We start from the raw sequence: 9062 nt of genomic DNA on the forward strand, positions 1-9062 counted from the left end.
TAATAATAATAATAATAATAATAATAATAATAATAATAATAACAATAATTAATAATAATACAATAAACAACAACAATATGTTGTTGTTGTTATTGTTATTATTATTAAAGGGTATGTGTTCTGGGGATGCTGAAAGGGCTGGCCTTTTATTATGGCTCCATAGGTCTCAGAGCACAGCTCAGAGCACAGCCACTGTGGATCCATCAGTGGCTATTAGCCACAAGGTATAGATAGGGGCTCAGGGGCAAGTGATGCTCTGTCTTCTTGGTGCTTGGGGGGGGTCAATAGTGGGAGGGCTTCTTATGTCCTGGCCCCACTGGTGGACCTCCTGATGGCACCTGGTATTTCTGGCCACTGTGTAACACAGAGTGTTGTACTGGATGGGCCTTTGGCCTGATCCAACATTGGCGTCTCTTATGTTCTTATGTAGTAGTAATAGTAGTATGGAAGGGTATGTGTTCTGGGGATGCTGAGAGGGCTGGCCTTTTATTATGGCTCCATAGATCTCAGAGCACAGCTCTGTTGTTGAAAACAGGTCTCGGGAGTTATGTTGTAGTGAGTTCCAGCAAAGCCCTTTGTGCCTTGGAAATAGGTGTGTTAGTTTGGTATAGCCTCAAGCAGTGTCTTGCACTGTGGATCTTTTTCGTGGTTCTGGGCTGCTCCTATTCAGCCTGCTTATATGATAGGATATTCTTCCCTTGGGGGAAAAAATCTTGCACATAGAAATGTAGATGTTAGGGAGTTTGTGTAGCCTACTTCCTGATATGTGTTTTGTGCAAGGGTTTTTTTCCGGTATGGAGGAGCTTTCAGCCATGTAACCACTTTTTTCTGCAATCTGAAGTGGTAAAAACATTTGCTCCCAGTTGCATGTTTTTCCAAACAGAAGCCTCCTGACCAGGTTCCTCAGTCACTGCTACTATATGGAAATAACACCCCCACCCCCCAGTCCTGAATGTCAGCCACAGACCTTCTGAGTTCTTTCTATCTATCCCCTCACCCCCACTCCCATGTTGAGCTGCTGGCTTCATAATATAGCACATTCTGTCTAAATATTATGGATCAATTTCGCTGGAGAATTGTAGTCAACATACAGTCTGCTAGCCAGCTGATTAAGCCTCGGAATGGAAGCAGATTTACAGATGGCGAAATCTGCATGAAAGTATTGGGGCAGGGAGCGGGCGCACCAAAACGAAAGTGGCAGTTTCTTCTCGTAATGAAGATTCAAAGTCTCTTTAACGAACCAAGTCATAGCTGACCTATTGACCTATGGCTACCTGATAGGGTTTTCAAGGCAAGGGACTAACAGAGGTGGCTTGGCCATTGCCTGCCTCTGCATAGAGACCCTGGACTTCCTTGGTGGTCTCCCTTCCATGGGCTAACCAGGGCTGACCCTGCATAGCTTCTGAGATCAAACTAGCCGGAACCATCCAGGTCAGAGCTATGCTGACTTACCAGAGACAAAATATCAGTCAGTCAACTATCGGTCATTGTTGGTTTCTATTTAGATCCAGCTGGCTTTTCATTCAGTCTTATTGTTATTACAGCCTCTGTCCCATATGGCTTTTGCCCATTCACGTTGCATTAACCCCCAGGGTAACCTCTTGGGGCGTTCAAAGTGAGAACCCCCTTTTCCCTTTTCACCAGTGGGAAAACTGGTTGGATCTAACCCATGGTCTTTCCGAGGTTACCTTGTTGTTTCTCCTCATTTTCTTCAGCCAACTTTGATCTGATGTTGAGAAGGCAATTTAGAAAAGAAAGGCTCTGGCATAAGACATCTCTCCACTCAGCTTAGCAGCAAATGGTGTGTACTTTATAGGAAGTGATTATCCTGAAGGGAGGGCAAGGCGTAGACTGTACACAATTCTATATAAAGCTCCATGCGGACTGGAATCAGGATATTTGAAGGATTCTTAGCTCCCATCTGAAAATGTTCGAGTAGAGAGATCATCCTTTGAGTGGCCGTTTCGCTTCTCCACACCTCCCTGCTTTAGGGTTGCCAACCCCCATGTGGGACCTGGAGATTTGGAATTACAACTGATCTTCAGACTATAGAGATCAGTTCTGGGGAAAAATATGGCCGCTTTGGAGGGTGGAGTCTATGACATTATACCTCTCCATCCCGAAATACCTTTTTTAAAAAAAGTAATTTTTATTGCTTTTATATACTGCATCCGAAGGGAAAGGGGCAAAGGAAGCTCTAAAACGAATACAGAAGCTAAATTAAGACAAGGATCATATTTCAAAGATTACATTCTTATATATCGGACCTACAATAATAACAAAGGTACTGTGTCAAGGTACTGATTTCTAAATAAAGCTGGCTTGAGTCTTTAATACAAATCTATAGGTGCTTTATAGTCAATTATGTTCTATTGAACTTCCAGTTTATTTTCCAACCATCCCGAAATATCCAGGAATTTCCCAACCTGGTGTTGGCAACTGTACCCTGCTTTTAGAAGTAAGCCAGGTGGCCATGAGGGAAAGGGTCTTTCCTTGCTTGTGGAATTCCCCTCCTCTGGTACTTCATCTGGTACCTAATTTTCTAATTTTCCAGTGCCAGAACTTTTTAAATTCACTCAAGCTTTTGGGACAGAGAGTTAATTCCACCAGTTTTTGGCCTTCTTAAATCTCTTTAAGCGCCTGGAATTTTCTTTTCTTTTTTTTGATTTGTAAAGCGGCTGCTTGTTGTTGAGTATGACAGTTTTTATCAAAAAGGAATTGGTGGTGTGGTTTTGAAATATCAGGGGTTTTATTTGTGTAGGGTGGCAGTCTGGGCTCTGAATGAACATGGTTTGAATGTCTTATACTATTTAATAAAGGCAGTTATTATCTGATATTTTTATACTCTTGTCCTTTGGGTTTAAATAACTTTGATGGTGACTTCTGATGGTGACTTCTGTAAATTAAAAAAAATGTCGTCTGGAAACCACCTTAACCAGAATATTGGGGTGGAGGCAGAGAGATATTTAAGAGAGATAACTAACAGATGTTAGCAACAGCAACTATCCTAGTCACACATTTGATCGAATCTGTGGGCAAAAAACAAAGAAATCCACCAGCCGTTACAGTGGCACTAACTCGACCGGATAGGAATCTTTTTAGAGGAAAGTTATATAGCAAGCATGGTACATTAGAACACACTACGCCTCCTACTAACCACAAACACTGGGACGTTACTCAAATTGATCTCTGACTTAAAAGATACTTCTGCTTCTCAGCTGAAGGTTGTGAGCCAGTTTACACAAATGAATCCACTGAGAAAGTCATAGAAATGATAAATTGACAAAACGTTACCATATAGCTCCTGGTCAGAATGAACAGGGATGTTTTTACCAGCAGCCTCGAATTAGAAGAGCCAAACTCATCTTTGTCTGCTGTTGGAGCTGCTTGGTACACTTATGGCAGCAGTTGCAGAGTAAGTGGGGAAGGTCCTGCTGTAGACGATGCATTCTGCCAACCGGAATGTATTTAAAATTGCTAGATTTGGATGGTTCAGTGCAATGGGCAGTTTCCATGGGGCAAAGTTTTATTCAAAGTCTGATTAGCATGTTTGATCGTTTTGCCCTCGTCGCTGGGGAATTCCTGGCTCTTTTACTTTCATTTTAAGCACATTGTGCCCAAATCCACTGCGAGAAGATTGCACCAGAGTAACCTGTTAGAAGTCACCAACATACACAGAGATCAAAGAGGCTTCGGTGTGAACCAGAAAACAGATGTTTCATTTGCTCCTTTTATAGTATTACCGTTTGATGTCTACAAATCTGTGGTCGGTAAGTGAAAAATCCTTCAGTGTTGGAATGATTTAAACACCGCCAGGTAGATTTTCAGCACTGTTGCCAACTCTTGAGTTGGAAAATTTCTGGACATTTGAGATAGACCCCGGGAGGGCATGATTTGGGGTGGGGAGAGGCCTCAGCAGGATATAATGTCGTTTACTCCAGGGAAACTGGTCTCTGTAGTATGGGGGTGCAGTTGTAATTCTGGGAGATCTTCAGTCCCCACCTGGATGTTGCCCGTCCTGTTTTTCATGGAGGGCTTCTTGTTCATTTCCCTCCCAGAGCACTGTCAACACTCTGATGGGAAAATTCCCATTTCTTCTTCAGAAGCCATCCCACAAGGCTTAAATTTATAATATTGTGTATGCCACAGTTCTGGGCAGTCCACCCTAGATATACTTCTGGATCAAAATGGTTAAGACCAGCCCAGTCCGTGTAATATGTTATGCAGTGTTCATTGATTTCCCTTTTAACTACATTCTAATATTGCATGATTGGAGCAAAAAGATGCAAAATGATCTAAAGGAAGGAAGGTAAGCAAAAATTATATCTGCTCTTGGGTAGTGAGTTGGCCTTTCTTTGAAAGGTAAGAGACTGTAGTAGTGATGCCAGTCTCCGGGTGGGACCTGAGGGATCCCCCAGAATTACATTTCATCTCCAGACTACAGAGATCAGTCCCCCTGGAGAAAATGGATACTTTGGAGAGTAGTCTCTCTGGCAGGGGTGGCCAAACTTGCTTAATGTAAGAACCACATAGAATAAACGTCAGATGTTTGAGAGTCGCAAGACATGAACAAATATTACACACGTGTTTTTATTGAAAAATATGCAGATTTGCTTTTATTAATATTAAATCGATCACTTTAGATGGGGAGGAGAGAGAGAGAAAGTGGAAAGAAAGCAAATGGGGGAGGGATGGAGAGGTGGAAAGAAAGGAACCTTAATGTTAAATGTGTCCTCCAAGTCCCTCCCTGCCCCCACGCCGGCTGGCTTGGGTTGGAGAAGGGATTTAAAGAGACAAATGCCTTCTCCAAGCCGGTTGGCGGTGGGGGGTGGTTGAGAATGCATTTAAAGTTCAAGTTACTTTCTGTCTCTGCACTGGCTGGGGAAGGGAAGACCAAGCAGGGAGACATGCCTCCCCGTTGCTTCCCCAGCCACTGTAGCAGAAGCTGCACAATATGTGTGAAAGAGCCACATGTGGCTCCCGAGCCACAGTTTGGCCACCCCTGCTCTGTGGCATTGTACCCAACTGAGGTCCCTGTCCTTCCCAGGCTCCATCCCCAAATTTCCAGGAGTTTCCCAACCTTGATCTGGCAACCCTGGCCCCCCATCCCCTGCCAGTGGCCACGGGGGACCTGGCAACCCTAGACTGTAGGGAATTTCCTGGCCATCTTTAGGAGTTAGCAAAACTCCTTGTTAGCTAGCTGAATAATCTTGGTGTTTGCTTTTAGCAGGAGAAGTTTTTAAGGGATATGTGTTGAGGACCTCACAACCTGCTCATGTTTTTTTTGTGTTCAGTCGTGCATGTTCCAAATATACAGCTGTATGGTTATTTTTACCTGTGCAGTGTTGGAAGATGTAAGATGCCAATGTTGATAAGTGTTTGGTGGCACCATTAATGAAAGGGTTTCCTTCTTTTCTTTTCCCTGTGCGTGTAAAAATGTAAAGGAAGTCTCCCAAAGCACTGAAAATAAGAACTCCACTCATTGGGAATTCAAAGCATGATATATATGGCAGTGTTGCAACTGAGCGCCCTTTGCAGGATTGGCTTGCTGAGATTTTTTTTGGGGGGGGGAATGAGAGAGGAGCAAAGAACGTGTGAAAGGGAGCATTGAAAATGCTTTCAGATGCATGGAGAGAAAGGCACATCTGGAATTTGGTGGACCTACACAGATGTTAACCCCACAGAATTTCTCAGTGATCGGCAAGAGAGCTCACAATGGTCTCTGGCAGGAATTCCCCATCTCTCCAATTACCAGTAACTATGGTTAGTGGGACCTGGAGATTTGGTTAGTATACTAATTTTAATATAAACAATGGTTAGCAACAAACCACAGTTTACACACCTGGTTCTCTGATGGCAAGCTCTGTTTTGAGGTTAACTATGGTTAGTGGTGCTGTTGGGCTGTGTTCAACTTGGTGGATCATACTGTGCCAGTATAAGGGAGAGAGATTGTCTTTAGCGAGATAATCAGACCCTGTTCAACAGCTGCATAAAGTCAAGCCGTTAAAGTGGCAGCAGATAATTACACAGGAAACACTTAAGAGTTATCACAGACATACATTATGTTAATTACACTCTAGACAACACACAGCAGGTGAACAGACAAATAAATGTTAGGACAGTGTTCAGCCCAGCAACCAAGAGAAGTTTTCCACGTAGCTTTGAAATAAATGTTAGGACAGTGTTCAGCCCAACAACCATTTCCACGTAGCTTCGTGATTTGTCTTTCTTAGCTTGTGGAAACAGTAATTTCCTGTCAGTTTCTATAGCCCTGTTCTTAGATCTGTGCAAAACCTCCATGGGATACCCTCTCCGAATCAGTTGTCTGTCTAGAATTCTAGTCTCTGCCAAAAATTATGACAAGAAAGACAATCATGAAGGTCTTTTTTGGAGTATGGAGTTTACCACTTTAGCTCTGCCCATTATAAATATAATCTATCGCCACTGGCATATTGTTTCCGACTTGGTTGCCAAAGCAAACCTAGAATTGCTTACAGAAAAACAAAAAACTTCAAAGAGATATTGACGAGATCTGATATGTTGGGACCTCCACAGAGAGAATACGTTTTTGGCCATTCAGGTGTGGTAATTGCACTGCCTGCAGACTGGTGTGGGAAACTGCAGAAGTAAAATTCCCTAATGGCAGTAATTTCCAACTAAAAGAGTTTTATAATTGTAACTCCAAGAGGATCATGTATACGGTATTCTGTTCATGTCAATTAGCTTATATTGGAAGCTCTATGAGGGCAATTAAGACATGTGTACTTGAACACAAGTTGCGTATCAAAAATAAAAATACTGAAGCCTTAATGGTGAACCATTTCCTTACTATGCTGCATCTACCAGGGGATCTAAGATTTGTAGTGTTGTACAAGCGAAAAGCTCACCCGTACAATAGAGCAGATATGATGAGATTACTACACCAACAGGAAGCATGATTCATCTTTAGATTTCATACATTGGAACCTCTTAAGTTAAATCAAAGTGGTGATTTAGGTTGTTTTTTGTATCATTGTCATGTCCCCTGAGATAAGTAGTCTCGGGAACATCATGGATTTTCATGTTAAGCGGTTCCTCATACTGAAATAAGATTTGATCCCCATTGAAGAAGAAGTAGAAGAGATTGGATTTATACCCCGCCCTTCACTACCCAAAGGAGTCTCAGAGCGACTTACAAACTCCTTTCCTTTCCCCTTCCCACAACAGACACCCCGTGAGGTAGGTGAGGCTGAGAGAACTCTGACAGAAACTGCTCTTTTTCAAGAACGGCTGTGCCAGAACTACGGCTTGCCCATGGTCATCCAGCAGGTGCAAGTGGAGGAGTGGGGAATCAAACCCGGTTCTCCCAGATTAGAGTCCGCACACTTAACCACTACACCAAACTGAAGACATATGTGCTGGTTTCTCTTTGATTGCTTAGTCGTTTCATTTGGCAAAAAACCTTCTTCTGTTTAACTTAGGTGATCTCTTGTAATTTCATTTCGATGAAAGTAGCCTTGAAGCTAATGTTTGCAGTTTTGAACACAGCTGTTTGTACCAAGATTAGAAATGAATTTATTAGGGATGATGAGTCTGTACCCTTAAAGGATTTAATTGAGATAACACCTGGGAATGCTAGAATACTGTTTCTTAAAACTTGGCAGGCAGGGCAATTAAGAATGCTAAGCCTGTTGTGGGAGTATGTCAGAGCTGAAGAACTGAAATCTGGAGGCAGTTGTGTTCCATCATGAATGTACCTTATTACCTGTGAAAATTGTGACTGGTCTTATCAGAATCAAGTTTTTTTAAAAAACCACTATAATGATGAGCACTAGATGTAATTTGTTATATGTTTATATATTGGATTCCGTTTGTAGAAGGATCATCAGCTTTGAAGAAAAGGATTGTTAGCTCTTGAGAAAGAGAGTTTCAAAACAGCTTTTATCAAAACCTTGTTAGGTATGGATCCTTAATGGCTACAAGCTTCATCACGCTAACGAAGTCAGAAGTGAACTTTCTTACGCAGCAGGATAATTCTTTGGAAAGTTTTCCTATGTCAGGTTTTTCAAACGTTTGGGATGGACATCTTTGAGACTGTATTTTGACTTTTGATTTATATGTAGTTTTATATGTATTATATCTTATTTATACTTACTATCAGGGGTCATTTCCTGCAGGAGCGCACAGGAGCGGAGCTCCGGCAGTAAAGAGCCCAGGGGGCGGGCACATGCAACAAGCCCCACTCATGTCAGGGGGTGTGGCATATGCAAATAAGTTATGCTAATGAGTTATACTAATGAGCTCTTGCACCTCTTTTTCTACGAAATGACTGCTGCTTACTATTATATTTGAGATAAAGCACACTTATAACGTTTATAATTATATGAGTTTATTTATTTATTACATATTTTTGCACAGTGTAATCTTGTTTAATTTAACTGTCCAGGGTCTCAGGCAGAGGTCTTTCACATCACCAACTACCCAATCGTTTTAACTGGAGACAGTGTGAGCCAGAGTCCACAGTCCTTCCCTCTCAATATTCACATCCCCTCATACTGATTGGGGGGGGGAGTCTGAGAAAAGCCTTCCATTAGCACGGGGTGGGGGATGGCAGCTACAGGGGCTCAGGCAAGGAGGCAGCAGGGGAAATTGCTGTGCGGATGCTCCGTTGCCACTGCAAAATGCCTCTGCATTCATAATGGCAGTGAAAGGTATACAGAGAATTGTTGTCCTATGGAAGCGGCTGGTGGCTCTGGCTGGCTGGCTGAGAACGCACAAGTGGTGGGGGTGGAGGGCTGAAACACCCATTCCCCTGAATCAGCTGACCACACAGCAGGCAAACTCTTAACAGTCACTGTTTGAATTATGAGTGGAAATCTGTTTTCAGGAGCCAGGGGGCTTGCCTTGAACATCGCAAGCGGAGTAAATACATCTATGGAGCCCATTATTTTCAAAGGTCAGCTGAATCTCTAGGAAGTACTGCGCACACAGATGAAGAGTTCCCAATGGTTATGGTTAGGGCTACTCCCCCTCTGTCTGTGCTTAGATTTCTGTTTGTTTCATTGGTTTTCATCATTCCTTTT

This window comes from Gekko japonicus, unplaced genomic scaffold (genome assembly GCF_001447785.1).
Source record: "Gekko japonicus isolate JY-2015 unplaced genomic scaffold, Gekko_japonicus_V1.1 scaffold674, whole genome shotgun sequence".
Lineage (NCBI taxonomy): Eukaryota > Metazoa > Chordata > Lepidosauria > Squamata > Gekkonidae > Gekko > Gekko japonicus.